General features: G+C 35.5%; 1 long non-coding RNA gene across 1 annotated transcript in view; it reads left to right on the top strand.

The window, feature by feature from the left end:
• The window catches only part of LOC111558377, a 540126-nt gene that overhangs the window by 8970 nt on the left and 513776 nt on the right, over positions 1-17380 (top strand). The gene's annotated exons all lie outside the window — the stretch shown is intronic.

Genomic DNA, 17380 nt, shown 5'->3' with positions numbered 1-17380 from the left:
TATTTAATTATATATTTAGGTGGAAAAATATGTTGAAGTACTATGCTCATGATTAATACTTTAAAGTATTTTGAGCTAACAAGTTATCTACAAGATGAATAGTATAAAAACATTATTCCAGGACCAGTGCATTCTTTCTAGTCACTGGACACCAAAATGGCAAATGGAAAGGTAAATGTGGATGGCTATGGTTTGATTTGAGGACATCATTATTTAGTTACAGTTTACAAACAAGTATTGACCCCAAACTGGCTCAACTATAAAATACATTTGTTGGGGCACCTGGGTGGCTCAGTTGGTTAAGCAGCCAACTTTGGCTCAAGTCATGATCTCGCAGTTGGTGAGTTTGAGTCCCATGTTGGGCTCTGTGCTGATAGCTCAGAGCCTGGAGTCTGCTTCAGATTCTGTAACTCCCTCTTTCTCTGTCCCTCCCCTGCTCATGCTCTCTCTCTCTCAAAAGTAAATAAACATTAAATAAATAAATAAATAAATAAATAAATAATGCATTTGTTGACTTTATACAAGACTTAGGCCCAGTGGCTCAAACAGTTTCATCAAGGGCTCCCCAGTTCCCTATGTGAATGTTTTGTTTTTGTTGTTTCAACTAGGTTATCAGGCTTCATAAGGGTGACTGTTACCCCACAAGGATGTCCAAGATGTTGATTTCTGATCAGGCAAATATTGGTGGTATTCTCACATATCACATATTCACATTACATCTTCTGGGGGAAGAGAGAGGGTCTCTTCTGAGAACCTAATAGAAGTCCTATGCTCCATTCCCATTAATTAGACAAAATTGGGTTAAATTCTCATCTTTGAACCAACTATTGCCAGGAGAGAGACTGTTTGATTGTCTTAACCCATAAAACTAAAGAAGGGAAACTTAATGCTACCAAATCATATGACTGAGAATAGAGGAATGGCAGAAGGATGGGAGAAAGAGAAAAGAAAGAAGAAAAAAATGAGGCATGCCAAAAGGGCACTGGAGTTAATCTGAAAGAACTCCCAGTGGCCAAAGTGGGAATAATTTGAGCAATTCTAGAATTTGTGATGAATAATACTGAGTAATAAGTCAAAGAACAAAATAAATACCCATGATTCCACACAAGTATTATAATCAAATAATATAAGTAAATGGATAAAATGTACATCTGACTTTTTGGAAAAGAATTCCAATTAATAAATGTAGAAAGAATGAAGGAAGTATAAAAATCACTGTTAGAACTCCACAGCTGTAGGGGCTTCTCGGTGGCTCATTTGGTTAAGCATCCAACTTCAGCTCAGGTCATGATCTTGCAGTTTGTGAGTTTGACCCCTGCGTTGGGCTCTGTGCTGACAGCTCAGAGCCTGGAGCCTGCTCTGGATTCTTTGTCTCCCTCTCTCTCTGCCCCTCCTCCTCTCATGCTCTGTCTCTCTCTCTCTCTCAAAAATAAATCAACATTAAAAAATTTTAAAAAACCCACTCCACAGCTATATTTTCAACAGGCAAGATCCAAATAGTTGTATTACAATAACAAACACAAGTGAAGAAAAGGACTGTATACAGAGATATACTATGGTCACTGCTATGGCTGTTGCTATGAGTCCTTTGCCTCTGACTGAGGAGTGACAGATTCTTCTATCTTCCATGTAATTGTGACAGGCTACCTTGTTAACCTTTACCATGGTAAAAACTCAGACCCTTTATAGTTATTGACACTCACTGTAAACTACTGTTTCTTATAAAGCAAAAAATAAAGTCATCCTTACTATAATAGGATATATTAATTATCAAGAGCATCATGAGTGTTCTTAATGTTAATAAATATGACATTACATAGAACGGACACTAAAGTTTAGAAGGAATGTAAAATTTTCTAGGGAAACCCTGAAACCTGCCTTCTGCTATCACACTTCTACTCAGGCAGCTCTTATTTATAATATTGAGCTTCTAATTGTTAAATAAATTAAACAGTTTTCAATTTCTGGATCACTGGACCTGTCACATTGAACATTTTGATCACTCCATGCTACTTAACGTTTTTCTCTGGGGTCTGCAACATTTTCTTTAAAATTTTTTTAATGTTTTCTTTTATTTTTGAGAGAGAGAGACAGACAGAGCATGAGTCAGGGAGGGGCAGAGAGAGAGGGAGACACAGGATCCGAAGCATGTTCCAGATTCTGAGCTGTCAGCACAGAGCCTGACACAGGGCTGAAACACACAGACTGCAAGATCATGACCTGGGCCGAAGTCACATGCTTAACTGAGCCACCTATGTCCCCCTGGGGTCTGCAACATTTAATCTTATTCTACTTTTACTTATCCTTTCTCAATGAGATATCTCTTATCTTTTATTTTTAATTATTATTAATATATATTATATATATATATATATATATATATATATATATATATATATATATATATATATAATTTTAGAGAGAGAAAAGCCTGAGTGAGAGGGTATGGGGAAGGGCGGGGGGGTGGAGGGGGAGAGAGAGAGAGAGAGAGAGAGAGAGAGAGAGAGAGAGAATCTCAAGCACTCTGCACTCTCAGCACAGATCCTGACACAGGGCTTGATCCCACAACCTTGGGATCATGACCTGAGCTAAACTCAAGTCGGACACTCAACCAACTGAACCACCCAGGCATCCCTCTTCTTATCTTTTAAAAGGTTGCTATTTTCCTAGGATTTGCCAATATTGAAAGTTTATCCACCCTTCATAGATTTAATTTCTCAAGTTTAATTGATCACTTTTTACGCTTACTCTGATCTCTCTCTCTATATATCTACCATTCACCTAAGTTGTAACTTCTTGCTGGATAATTCTACCAGAAAACTTGAATATAAAAAAGCTGAACTTGGGGCGCCTGGGTGACTCAGTCGGTTAAGTGTCCGACTTCGGCTCAGGTCATGATCTTGTGGCTCATGAATTAGAGCCCCACGTCGGGCTCAGTGCTGACAGCTCGGAGCCTGGAGCCTGTTTCGGATTCTGTGTCTCCCTCTCTCTCTGCCCCTCCCCCACTCACACTCTGTGTGTGTGTGTGTGTGTGTGTGTGTGTGTGTGTGTCTCAAGAATAAATAAACATAAAAAAACCCTGAACTCGAAATGTCTATATTTTAACCATATTTTACCACAACTTTTTGTTTGTTTTATTAGTTGGCAGCATCACCCAATCAGATGCCCGAAAGTCATCTTTGACTCTTTCGCCTTTATATCCCAACTCTTGCCAACCACCTCTTCCCACTGAGCTTTCTCAGGCTCTCCATATCCTTTCCATCTTTGTCAGTATTGCTAGTGGTGTAACTTTCATTTATGGTTTTCTGTGCTTGGATTGTGATACTTAAAGTTAGCTTCTGTTTTGCTGCTAGAAATTCGTCTCCTTCTGGATGTCCATAGGATAAAATTGAAATTAGCTCTGAATTCAAAAACCTCTGTGAACTATGCCCTGCTCCCTTTTAGGTTTTGTTTGCATTGAATTCTATGGTCAAGCAATACTAAACTATGAATTTCTACTCCAGCCCTACTACATACAGATGAAACACTCTCTCACCTTCAAGCTTGTGCTCATGTTGTCCCCTGCAGTGCATACATGCCTGGAATAATTTCATCTTTCCGATATGTTTACAAAACAAAACAACAAAACACAAACAGGTCTTCCTTTAAGAATCAGCATAGCTTCATTTTTTTTTTTCAGAAAAGCGTCAATCCTAATAATTTAATGAGTATTTTGGGGTATTCCATTACTTATTTTTGATACTCCTATAGTATGTTGTAATTCCCTTTATTATAACCACACAGTGACTTTTGATCATCTACTTTTCTGTGCTTCTAAGTTGGTGAATTCCTTCAGGTCAGGTGAAGTCAGGAAACATGCTTTATTCATTTTTTTTTTGTTTTGTTATTTGGTTTTGTCCATTAGTGACTGGTGCAGGTTCATCAATTAAAAAATCGTTGAATAGGGGGCCTGGGTGGTTCAAAGTCGGTTAGGCATCCGACTTTGGCTCAGGTCATGATCTCATGGTTTGTGGGTCCGAGTCCCACATCGGGCTCTGCGCTGACAATCCAGAACCTGGAGCCTGCTTCAGATTCTGTTTCTCCCTCTCTGTGCCCCTCCCTGCTCACACTCTGTCTCTCTCTCAAAAATAAACATTAAAAGCAAACAAACAAAAAATAGTTGAATAGAATGGCCAAATGCTAAGTGATGTATTTATATCTATATATGCACACACATACATATAAGATCTCATCTATAACTGAAAATTGACTAAACCATTTCGGCTATTCTGAAGCTGTGTCATTTATTAAATAATACCAAAGATGTCTCTGGATTGCCCTTTAGCAAAAGCAGCAGAATTTAGTGTCTATATTTAGCAAACTGGCTGCAGAGCCTGTATGAAGCTACTTCAGACTAATTTCCAAGTCATTTATTTTAACAGCTACAGCATTTCTTTAAACCAATCCAGCCTTAATGCTTTCCTCCTAAGCAAATGTAGGCTCTGAATTAAGAAAAATACAACATAACTCTGATCTCCTGAGCACCAGTTATTTAACAAATAATTTATGTACTCTTTTATACTTTTTTGACTAAACATTACCATAATAATTTGAAGCAAACCCACTGTTGAACATGTACATAAAAAATACATATGTAATATTTTGTAAGTATGCAAAATATATATTTGTACCTTTCAGGAATTATTGGAACACATGTATATATTCTTTCCAATAAATAAGTGATATTTATCACTTTATTAAAGACGAACTGTAAGATTTTACCTAGAAATAACCATTTAATGATACCTTCTTACATTTTGAGATGCTAGAAAAGTCCATATTATCAGGTGTCTATGAATAAATAATATAAAATTTATATGTTTGTATATGAAAATATATCTAAAAACTCCATCTAGATTTCAGTCATACTTGTAACCCTATTTGGGAACAGCACAATTATGGTAACAAATAAAAATGCTACTAATTAAAAAATATATTATCCAAGCACTATTTTTTAATCCAGCTCAAATTCAGGCAAATAAACATCAACATTCATTGATTCATAATACTTGTACCGCTATGCACTAGCCCCATAAAAAAAAATCTAGTATTAAGACCAAATTGGTGTATTGGAAAAAATGTGGAAAATATTTAATAAGAAAAATTTTTGTGAAAATAATCACAAATTATAAGTTAACTATAGATTAAATGTTAATTAAATATGAATCCCACTAGAATTCTTTTTAGGTATGTATCTTTAAAGTTACTTTTTACTTGGGGCACCTGGGTGGCTCAGTCGGTTGAGCGAACGACTCACGATCTCTCGGTCCATGAGTTTGAACCCCGCGTCAGGATCTGTGCTGACAGCTCAGAGCCTGGAGCCTGTTTCAGATTCTGTGTCTCCCTCTCTCTGACCCTCCCCCGTTCATGCTCTGTCTCTCTCTGTCTCAAAAATAAATAAACGTTAAAAAAATTAAAAAAAAATAAAGTTACTTTTTACTTATAGAGGCACCTGTGTGGCTCAGTTGGTTAAGCATCTGACTCTTGATTTTGGCTTAGGTCATGATCTCACAGTTTGTAAGTTTGAGCCCCTCATTGGGCTCTGCACTGACAGTGTGGTGCCTGCTTGAAATTCTCTCTCTCTCTCTCTCTGTCTCTCTCTCTGTCTCTCTCTCTGTCTCTCTCTCTCTCTCTCTCTCTCTCTCTCTCTTCCTCCCACCCCCATCTCTCTCTCAAAATAAATAAACATTAAAAAAAAATAAAGTTACTATTTACTTATAAATAGAATATATCATTTAAAAATTAGTAACTATTACTAGGCTAATAACAAAAATAGCAGCTCTCTAATAATTTTTAAGTATAAATTCCTGCTGCTTAGATGGCATCATTTTTTGTAAAGTTTTATTTATTTAAGTAGTCCCTATACCCCACTTGAGCTCTGCTTGAACTCATGCTGGAACTCACATCCCCATGATCAGGAGTCACATGCTTCTCCAACTGAGCTATCCAGGCACCCCAGATGGTATTATTTTGAACATGTTTAATTTTTCTGAGATTTTCCTTTATATTACATGACTAGTTTTTGATATTAGGGTTTTAGAAATAATATGATTTCTTATTTTAAAAGATGAGAGTTTCTGTTATATCTAGTCCCACACTGAGCTTTCCTATGTGATTCTCCCATTAGAGTAGTATTACCATTTTAATCAAATAATATTCTGTTTTTTATGTTATGATTATATGACTATTTTAGCTAAGATACATAAAACACTATGATTGCCTTGTATTTCTTATATGACATTTGTGTTTCAATTTTTTTTTCATGTTTATTCATCCTTGAGAGACAGAGAGAGACAGGGGCATGAGTGGGGGAAAGGCAGAGAGAGAGAGAGAGAGAGAGAGAGAGACAGACAGACAGACAGACAGAATCTGATGCAGGCTCTTGGCTCAGAAGTGTCAGCACAGAGCCCAACCTGGGGCTCAAACTCACAGACCATGAGATCATGACCTGAGCTGAAGTTGGACACTTAACCAGTTGAGCCACCCAGATGCCCCGGCATTTATATCTCTAAATTAAAGTTAATAATTGTCTCATTTGTTTTCCTTTGACAACTTAATTCAAATTTTCACCCTACTCTGATTTATCTGGTTGGTTTTTAAACCCACTGCATATCTGTTCTGTAGGGAACCTTCTTAACTATAATTTGGTAATTCTTTAATTCTGTTGCAAAGGAAAAAAAAAACATAAGTGAAGAATGAACTTTACATAAAAGTGGTGCAAAGATATAAATGTACATTAGGTGAATGTCTATATGTTGAACAATTTTATGCCACATACACCCAGATCAAGAAATACTGCCTGAACTCTGCAAGTCCCCCATTATTCTATTCTCTAGTCACTGTTTCCCAGCACAACTTCTATTCTAACTTCCAACACAATAGATTAGTTTGGTCTCTTCTGTACTTTTCATTAATGAAAAGAGTCTAAAAGAGTATATGCTATTTTTGCTCTTAGTCTGTGCTCTCTAAATTATTTTTGTGAGATTATATTATATGGACTTCTACCATGTACTTATTAGTGTATATTAGTCTACTGTATGGATGTATTCCACTGTATTGATTTATTCTAGTATTGGACATTTGGGTAGCTTTCACATTTTGTTTTATTTTATTATATGTAGCCCTACTTAGATGTTTAGTGTTAGTGATTTATTGCCTTTTACCTCTTGGTGTTGCTATTAAGAATGTGTTGTCATTCTTATTACAATGTTCTAGAAATTCACAATGGTTTTGTGTGTGTGTGTGTGTGTGTGTGTGTGTGTGTGTGTGTGTGTTTCATTAATTGTATGTAGCACAGAGGAAATTATTTCATTCTCAACACTGGTACCTTCAATACTCAAAAATAATCCAGTGCAATTTACTTGGTAATTTACACCCATTTCATTTCTTCCTTCTCTTTACATTTTTATTATTTGGCTAGTTTTCCTCTTGGAAAAATTCTCTAAATTTCTTATTGATTTCAATGATATTTCATTGCTTTTAATTTTGTCCCTTGTCTCAAAGATTTCCTTAATCTTTTTTTTCCATTCCTTTTTTGAAATTTTCATGTTTTGGCAGTCATATCTTTATTCCAAAAAGTACTTTATAATTCTGATTATCTGATTTTCCTTTTTCTTTTTTTTTTAATTTTTTTTAAGGTTTTATTTATTTTTGAGACAGAGAGAGACAGCATGAACGGGGGAGGGGCAGAAAGAGAGGGAGACACAGAATCAGAAGCAGGCTCCAGGCTCTGAGCCATCAGCCCAGAGCCCGACGCGGGGCTCGAACTCACAGACCACGAGATCGTGACCTGAGCTGAAGTCGGACGCTTAACCGACTGAGCCACCCAGGCGCCCCATGATTTTCTTTTTTCAATAAACTCCTCTTTGTGTTTCAGTAATGCAATACCTTCTGTTTTTCCTTTAAGAAACTTTTTATTTCCCAGTATTTTTTCCTTTGTCCTAATATTTGATCAGATTGATTTTTTTACCATTATCTATCATGGTATAGACTTTTCAGAAATATTTGTTATTCCTTACTTTTATCTTCATCTAATCAGGGTCTCATATATGGATGGAAGTTTGTCTGCTGTTGGGAGTAGAACAAGTCACTGAAGGATGCTACAGACCTATAGCTACTTTTTTTTTTGTTTTTCCCCTTTTCGAAAGTCCATTTCTCGAAAGAGAGTTTACTTTGTTTTCTTGTTGTAAAATTTTTGGCTTGAAGCCTCCTGGGGGTTGGGGGGAAGAAAGGGGGGAGCTGGAGACCTTACCATATGCATCTTATTCAAACTTCCTGATTTCAGCACGGTTTCCACCATTACTTCATCTCTTCTCCAGCTTCTAAAATTTTTTAAAATACATTCATTTCCTTTTATTGTCTCTCATATTATTCTTTTTAACCTTTTGGTTTATGCCCATTAAAAAAAATCCTCTGGGGGAGCCTGGGTGGCTCACTACTTTAAGTGTCTTTCAGCTCAGGTCATGATCTCACGGTCTATGAGCTGGAGCCCCACATCTGGCTCTGTGCTGACAGCTTGGAGCCTGGAACCTGCTTCAGATTCTGAGTCTCCCTCTCTCTCTGCTCCTCCCCCACTCACACTCTCTCTCTCCTTCAAAAATAAATAAGCATTAAAAACATTAAAAAAATCCTCTGACTGCAATATTAGTGAGGTTCCAAAAGGAAATGGAGATGGAGACAACAAAGTGCATTTAACTCATTATGTTTAACCAGAAGATCTCCTATCACTTCTAAGTTCATTAATATTCCTGCAAATTAGGAGGTGAGAATGCATGAAAATTTGTCATGTTTTATTTCTTTCACTGATTTTTTTTTAATTCTGTCATCGCATAACTATCCCTTGACTCTTTAGGTGCTGTGCCAAAGAAAGGTCCTATAGCAGTTAACCAGAGAGAAAGACCTCTGCCTGCAGGACCACCCTTTGCATCCCCTATGGTGTTCAAAAGGGGAAAATATTCCCTGATTGAAGGTGAAGGAGCCAGCTCTTCAGTGGCAGGGTGATAAAATTTGGGCTGGGTCAATAGAGTAATGCCCTGAGGCTGTTCTTCAGGGGAAAGTTTCAAGGGACAGGCAGTGATGGTCTCCTGGGTGAATGCTAGAATACCTTGCAGCTGCCCAGAAGAAAAACTGGTCCCAAGGATTTGCATGAATGCCTGTTTTTTGTTTGTGTTTCATATGTGTTTGCATGTGTGTCTGCATGCAATTGTTTTTTTTCTCCACCTACTGTGTGAAGTATACTAAGTTAACTAAGTGCTTTGCTCTTTCTCAAGAGCAGTGTCAAGATGGGGAACCCAAGGTACCTTAGGATCAGCTGCATACTGTGTACTGGTACACCTTGGGTTCCAGGTATAAGGGCCATTAAAAAAAAAGGGAATTTAGGCCTCATGATATCAAATAAATGTGTCTTGTGATTTAAAAAGAAATAGCATGCTAACAAACATAAAGAAGAGTATTCTAATCTTGGATACCATGCTGGTTTCCCTCAGATGTTTATGGATGATTTGATACCTAAAGGGTAAGTAAAATTAGACAATGTAAATCTGGGAGCAAAAGGGAAATCTGGGTTATAAAAGCATTTTAAATACTGGGAAAACCATAATCAAAGACCCTCAGATGGAAAATAACCTTGAATGTTTCAGAAACTTTAAAAAGTTAGCATATTTGGAAGATACAGAATAAAGTACTTTGCCAAGAATGTAATTATTGAGATAGGTAGGAGAAAGATGATTCAGGATCTTCTGTTTTACAACTTACTGCAAAAGTAACATATAGGAGGGTCTTAATCATATTTACATTTATAAAAGTTCTCTTTTAATTCTGGGGAAGAAGATGTATTGAAAACTCAAACCAAGGATTAAGCGAGTGGACAGAAGAAAACCCAGTCTGTTCTGTTATCATGTATGTTTGTATAATGCAAATTATCTCAGCCAAGTAGTTAAATAGAGGATTTGTGTCAGTATCACACAGAGTTTGTATTTTTGCATACCAAATTTTTCCTGTATTTATAGCGCCAGTATAGTGGGAAAAAAATAATAACTTTAGGCAAGAGGGGAAATTTCTTTTTGGCTGCTGCACAAACGGGCACTTTTCAGCTCTAAGAAAGTTAAAATGAGTGCCTGGGATTTCTGTTTCTGGGAGGTTGGAGTAGCATAGTTTTCCCTGTTCTTTCCACCACATACAACTAAAACCCCTGGGAATTACATACAAAACTAACTTAAGATTCAGAAAAGGGGAGAAAAATAGGCAACCAACCAGGGGCCTTAGAACCTGAGGAATGATGTGGTGCGATCCCTCCATTTTCAGGGAAAAATAAAACTATCAGAGACAAAGAAGAATATTATATTATAAATGAGTCCCTCCACCAAAGATAGCATTCCTACATGTGTACGCACCTAACCCCTGCAAATGATGTGTCGCCAAAACTGATAGACCTGAAAAGAAATAGACAAATCCAAAATCAGAGTTTCGTGCATATATGCAATGAAATTATACGTATACACATGATACTGGAGCATTTGGACATTCATAGGCAAAAAAGTAAACTGGGACCTAATTTTCATACCTTATGCAAAAATTAACTCACAACAGATTACAGACGTAAATGTAAAATACAAAATTCTGAAACTTTTAAGGAAAAAAATAAACAATCTTTAGGATCTAAGGGTAGGCAAAGACTACTTATACTTGACCCCAGAAGCATGATACATAATAACAGAGATTGATAAATTTGATTTCATAAAAATTTCCTTTGTTAAAAAGAGATAAACAAGGAGATGTTAAGGGATAAAGAAACAAACTACAAGGTAAGAATTATTTATAAACCACATATCTAATAATGATCTACTATCTAGAATTTATAAAGGACTCTCAAAACTCAGTCATAAAAAGCAAATGATCCAATTAGAGTATGAGCAAAAGACATAAAGAGATGTCTTTGTCAATGAAGACTACATACAAATGGTAAATACGCACATGAAATGATGTTCAACATAATCAGGGAAATTCAGTTAAAACCTGCATACCTAACATAATGGCTAAACTAAAAAAATGGTGACAGCATCAAATGCTGGTGAGGATACAGAAAAACTGGGACAATCGTACTGGCATAATTTTAAATAGTATAGCAACTCTAGAAAATACATTGTCAACTTCTTTCAAAAAAATGCAATCATTATACAATCCATCAATTAAACTCCTCAACATTTATCCCAGAGAAAGACAAAGTTATGTTCACAAAATGCCTGTGCAAGAATGTCTATAATAGCTTTACTTATAGTAAGCATAACTGGAACTACCCAAATGTCCTTCACGGTTTGAAGGGTTCTATAATACATCCATAGCATGGAGTATACTCACCACTACATATGAACAGATAATTGATACATGTAACAACTTGCACATGCATTTGTACATCCCTAGAAAATTATCCTATAAAAAAAACAATCCAAAAAGGTTACGTTTTATAGGATTCCATTCATACAACCTTTTCGGAATCTTATATTAATATAAATAACATGAAATGTTAATATACTATAATGATATCCTATAATATAATTAAATATAGAAATATAATGGAAAATAGATTAGTGAGTGGCTGAACCCAATTCCCATCTTATATGATACACAGCTCCTGAAACAGTTGCATTCTTCCTGTGCCCACCTTAGTTGTAACTATCTATAAGCTAGCATTTCTACTATGAATGTATACATGTATGTGTGTGCAAACACACACACACACACACATATTTAATATAAAAGTCAGCCTTCAGCTATTTTAAGCTTTGCCAGCCTGGATTCTTCAAGTCATTTCCTGAAGTAGCAATTATTCATTAATTTATTTATTCATATATCCATTTATTAATACGCTTATTTGTTAATATTCTGGTAAACAAAGTTGCATAGATTTTGACTGGCCTACCACTAATCCTGTTTTCTGTATAATTTATGTTTTATCAGTGCATGATTTTGCAGAATATGGAGTTTGTCAGGAATGTCAACATTGAGCTATATGGAAATACATGTAGATATATTGTGAGATCTTTTAAAGACAAAATCAACTAAATTTTCATTGATGAAAATAAAGAGGTAGAATTAATGTTGTCTTCAAAATTCAGCCTCGAGTGCCTGGATCCAAGACTGGTTTAATAGATCAGACAAACACTAGTAGATAAAGCATAGATTTGGGGGGGGGGGGAACACCTTAAGATTTTTATATATTATTTTGTTGTGTTCTGAAGTCAAGAAAGAGTTTTGAGATAAAGGTATTAATTTTGGGGTTATTGGAAAGCATGATGCTGTGAAAATACATAAGATTAACCTGGTAGGTATAACAGAGCAAGAATGAAAGAGAATTGTTGGATACAGAGCCCTGATTAAATCCAGTATTCATCTCTGTCGTCAAGAAATTTACAAACCAGGAGAATAAACTATTATAAAAATCATATTTTAAATATTTAAAAAAAATGGTTGACTTTGTCAAATACTGCTCAGACTTTAGTAATAATGAGGATTCAAAAGTATCTCCTGAATTTAAAACAAGTCTGTGACAACTTGAGCAGATTCATTCACGTTGTGGAGGCAGGTTGAAGATTAGAATGTGTTGAGTGATGAGTGGGAGAAGAAACACCCATGAGTTGCTATCTTTTTTAAGAAATTCAGCATTGGAGTTATTTTTACTGGGTAGATTTGGTCATAAAATCCAGTTTTGCCATGCATCCGTTGTGTGAACTTAGGCAATGTAATGTTAAGAAACCAAAGAAAACAGAAATCAAGCAACAATTTCTAGTAAATATCCCTCTATTATTATTATTAAAAACTGGCACTAGAAATGTTGCTTGGGAGAATATATTTTCAAATACCTGAAGAAGCTAGGTAGAAATGTTGAAATCTCAAGAAGATGAAGATTGGCAGAAGCCCAAATAACTAAAAGATGAGCAGCACTTGTTAAAAGGTTTGAGGCATATAGGGGTTAAGGAAACATTTACAACTCCTTTGTGGCTCGTTCTTTAGTGATTGGACAAAGCACCGTTTAAAAATAATGTTATTTTTCTTCTAATTGAAATTGTGTCTATAATTTTTCTGGTGGCAATGAAAACTTTCTTGTCCTCTTTACTGATCTTCAGTAGTCTCCAGTATTCAGTTATGTTTTATGTCTGTGTAAATTGCTTAGGCTGCATTTCACATCTTTCACATCTGAGTTAATGTGCTGCATCCGAAAGTACATGTGGGAATTTGCAGAACCCATGGGGATAAATTTTGGACTCCCACAAGTTCTGTATTTCAGTGTTTACTTCAATTATATGTTCATCATAAAGAGAAAGTCTTCATTTGTCATTTGGATTACAATCTCACATGCATGTGCATCAGCTCCTTATAAGTATAATGGTAATAATAGGATTGTTTTGAGTGACTAATATGACACAAAAATATAGGAAAACTCATGGTTAGGGCAAAAATATCTTTATTATTAAATATCTAACCTATACTAAGAAAAGGGAAATGTCCCAAAGCAGCCCATTTGGTCTTTGGACATCTCTGAGCAACCAAAGCATCCTCCTTATAATAACTTCAAATCCCTAACACCAAAGTATCTATACATCAGCCCTAGTTCTTCCAACTTGAAAACCTTCATACAAGCCGATGACAGTTTAATGTGCATTTATATTATTATTATTTTTAGGAAGTTGAAGGCACCCCCTATTCTTTTCTAAATAGTTCCTTTTTTGGACTAAATATCTCCCGTTCCCTTAAATACATGATAGGCCTCACATTTCCTCATCATTATGGTATTTTTTTTTCCTATTGCAACCCCCTGAGGGGTGTGGCACAAGCTATCAGTTATATTGAGCAACTCACTTGTACCTTTTTGTCATTAACTTGACTCTTTCTTTTTTTAATATTTATTTATCTTGAGAGAGAGAGAGAGGGAGAGAGAGAGAGAGAGAGAGAGAGAGAGAGAGAGATGGCGAATGAGCATGGGAGGGGCAGAGCGAGACAGAAGGAGACAGAGAACCCCAAGCAGGCTCCACACTGTTAGTGCAGAGCCCGATGAGGGGCTCAAACCCAGAAACCATGAGACCATGCCCTAAGCTGAAATCCAGAGTCAGACACTTAACCGACTGACCCACCCAGACACCGCTAACCTGATTCTTAACAAGTTGCTCTGTTTTTTAGCTCCTTGAACACACCAAGATTTTTCCAATTTCATAGCCTTCATATACTCTGTACTATAGACTTGGAATGCTCTTTGTCCCACTTGTCAAGAGACTAGCTTCTTCTCACATTATTTAAAACTTACCCTAAATGTCATTTATTAAGAGAAACATTCACTGACAGCTAAAAGCTTGCCAGCGTTTAGTATTTATCTTGCAATCCTTTCTTTCTCTCTTTCTTAATACTTTTAACAACACTGGATTACTTAATATTGTTCTCTTTGCTTTATTTTTTATTTGTCTGCTTCCTCACAGAAATGCAATACTTCCATAAATGTAGGGGCCATAATTGAATTTAAATTGCTGTTTCTGTAATACTTCAATCAGTAACTAGCACACATGCTTAATTAATATTTGTTTAACGAGTGAATAGCATAATGAGTGAGAAAATGAAATGTGTTAATGTTTTAACTCATTATGTTACAGATAATTTACTTAATTTTTGTATAAGAAGTGTAAGTGGTATATAAGAAGAGTGGACCTACTCTTTATCAGATCTAAATATGGGCATAAATAATCTGTGTCATTCAGCTCTCTGATGCTCATTTATTCAGCTGGTGCCTTTGAATCACTCAATTATATATTAAATCTAGAATTAAATTTGCTCACCTGGATCAGTATCTAAGGTATTGATTCCATGGACCTCATATAGTTTCAGAAGAAAATAGGCAAAATTATTAAAAATAAGTTTTAGTTTCCTTATTTTTTACCATTAGCAGTAGGATTAAGGTGGATTCTACTTGATATGGGGCCATGCCTAAATTGATCAGCTTTGCCATATAAACCTTATCAACTGTAGTTAACCTATATAAACTGATTCTTAAATATTTATATATTATCTGAAGATTTTTAGAAGTCAGTGTTTGAATTTAAATCTTGGAACTTGTAATGGAAATATCAGTTACACTAGGGTTCCAACCTCCATAATGTCAGATCTGCCTTATAGCTCCTGATAGATGGCAAACGTAGACAGTTTTGTAAACATATTTATGTAAGGGAGTTTGTAAGTTTTCTCTTTTGTACTTCTTATATTGGAAAAAATGCGTGATCCTATAATTTGACATAGCGTCTGATTTGTGATGCAATGTGCAAATATCAAATTAAAAATAAAACTCCAGCCTTATGCCATATGTGTGATGTATGTGGGAATGGTGAATGGTGGTGTGTGTGCATGTGCTGAGCAGGGAAAAACCACTCGAGATAAAATGGGAGTCACCAAATTTGAGCAATGTGAAAGTATACAATCAGAATCTAACAGGCTGAGCTCAAGGGTAGCAGAGACTGATAAAGGAATGAAGCAAATTAAAATAAGACCCTGAAGAAGAAATGCAGAAAGTCATCTAGTTGTCTCTGTGTTCATTTGCTACAAAGCTCTCCCCATTCCTGGCAAGATCCACTTAAATTTCTAGAACTTCTTCCTCATCATTTCCACAAAGGATTCTTGAACTCAGAGTTCATTAACTTACATGTCTATTAGTTTCATATTACCTTCCATGCTACTAGTCACTGTATACACCTGAGATGACTCTGTTCTGTGATTAAAATATTAACCTCTCTTCTCTCTTCATATCTCTAAGTGGTACAGTCCCTATTTAAAAATGATGATCCCCATTCCATGCACTTGACGTACTTTAGTAATAATAGTGGATTTTTTAAATCCTTAAAACAAAGTATCGTGAACATATTTACAACTACTAGTGACAGCAAGAAAGTCCTTTTTACCTTATCATCCTCAGGAAATTAAAAAACTTGGGACCTCATAAATCTTGATGGTTTGCATGTTCTTAGAAGGGAATGCATACGATTTCTTCAGAGGAAGGTATCATACACAAAATGAGATGGCAATTAAAAAGAGTTTCCTGAATGAAAATATCCTGTCTTCTTTTGCCAAATTATATTTGGAATTCTTTTGGTAGTGACAGGAACTTTTAATGTTCTTCGGAGTTACTCATGCAGAACTATGGAATCGGAAGGTGAAAATGATGAAGTTGTAGGTGTAGAGAAATACTGTCACACTAAATGAGATAATTCAGAGTGTTTCAGACACTTAATCCAAATAACTCATTCTTGTAGCTTGTTTCTTTTTTGCCTTATATTCTGTTTTAGGAAGGGCAGACATGATTTTGGTGCCAGGAATCTATACTACTAAATTTCAGTCCAGATTCTACTTCCTGTCAGGATAAACGTGGACAGGCCTTCAAATGCCTCTCTAATATTGGGATTAGAATAACGCCAGACTATTATGAAATGTGCATATGAAATGAAATTAAATGTGGTGATGAGAATGTGTTTATTTTGAAGAAAAATGCATACAGCTGTTATACTTACTGATATCCATGAGCACACAATTTGGTCATACCTAGCAATCAGCTTTGCCATAATCAATGAACTAATGGAAAGTGGGCAGAGCTTAATTCTCATTTTACTTTGGCAGTTCACTTGCTAGCTTTCTGCCTTAGTTTTCTGTCTACACGTGAAGATAACTTCTGGACTTACAGAAAGTACTCTTAGGGTCAATTTCTTATTTTTAGTACTAATACAAAAGGAAGAAGTGATGTGAATTTTATAAGAAGGCAAGTCATTCAAATATAGTTCATCTCAATACTGGCATGTATTTTGGTAAGTTTTTTCACGGGGCATGTGACTTCTAATTTTCACTGTAGAATGTTAGTAATACTGATTTATCTGTTCTGTCTCATTAATGCTCAGGGGAGTATGCACAGATTTTTTTTTTTCTGGATTTCTATTCTTCTTTCAGTGGTTATTTTCCTTCTCCTTGAAAAACTTTCTGTAATATTCTTCTAGTATAGGTTGTGATGATTGAAGTCCACACATAACAAAACTCAGTTTATTATTTTGTTTTTCTGAAGACATGCTCATTCATTCTCAATATTCAATGGCATTTTTGCTTGACTTAGAATTTGAGAAAACAGTATTTTTCTTTATTTTCTTTTTATATTTCAGATTTTTATAAACATTTTTAATTGCTTTCTGATCTTTGTTACTTATGTTAGAAAGCCAGCTATCAGTCTTTTGTTTGATCTTTTTGAAGATAATATATCTTTTCCTCTGGCTGCTTTTATGATGCTGGTTTTGTTTCATTTTGTTTTTAGCTTTCTACTTTGATTAAA

Source organism: Felis catus, chromosome F1 (assembly GCF_018350175.1).
Source record: "Felis catus isolate Fca126 chromosome F1, F.catus_Fca126_mat1.0, whole genome shotgun sequence".
Taxonomy (NCBI): domain Eukaryota; kingdom Metazoa; phylum Chordata; class Mammalia; order Carnivora; family Felidae; genus Felis; species Felis catus.
Note: the sequence above shows the minus strand (reverse complement) of the source record. Positions and strands in the feature narration are given on the sequence as shown.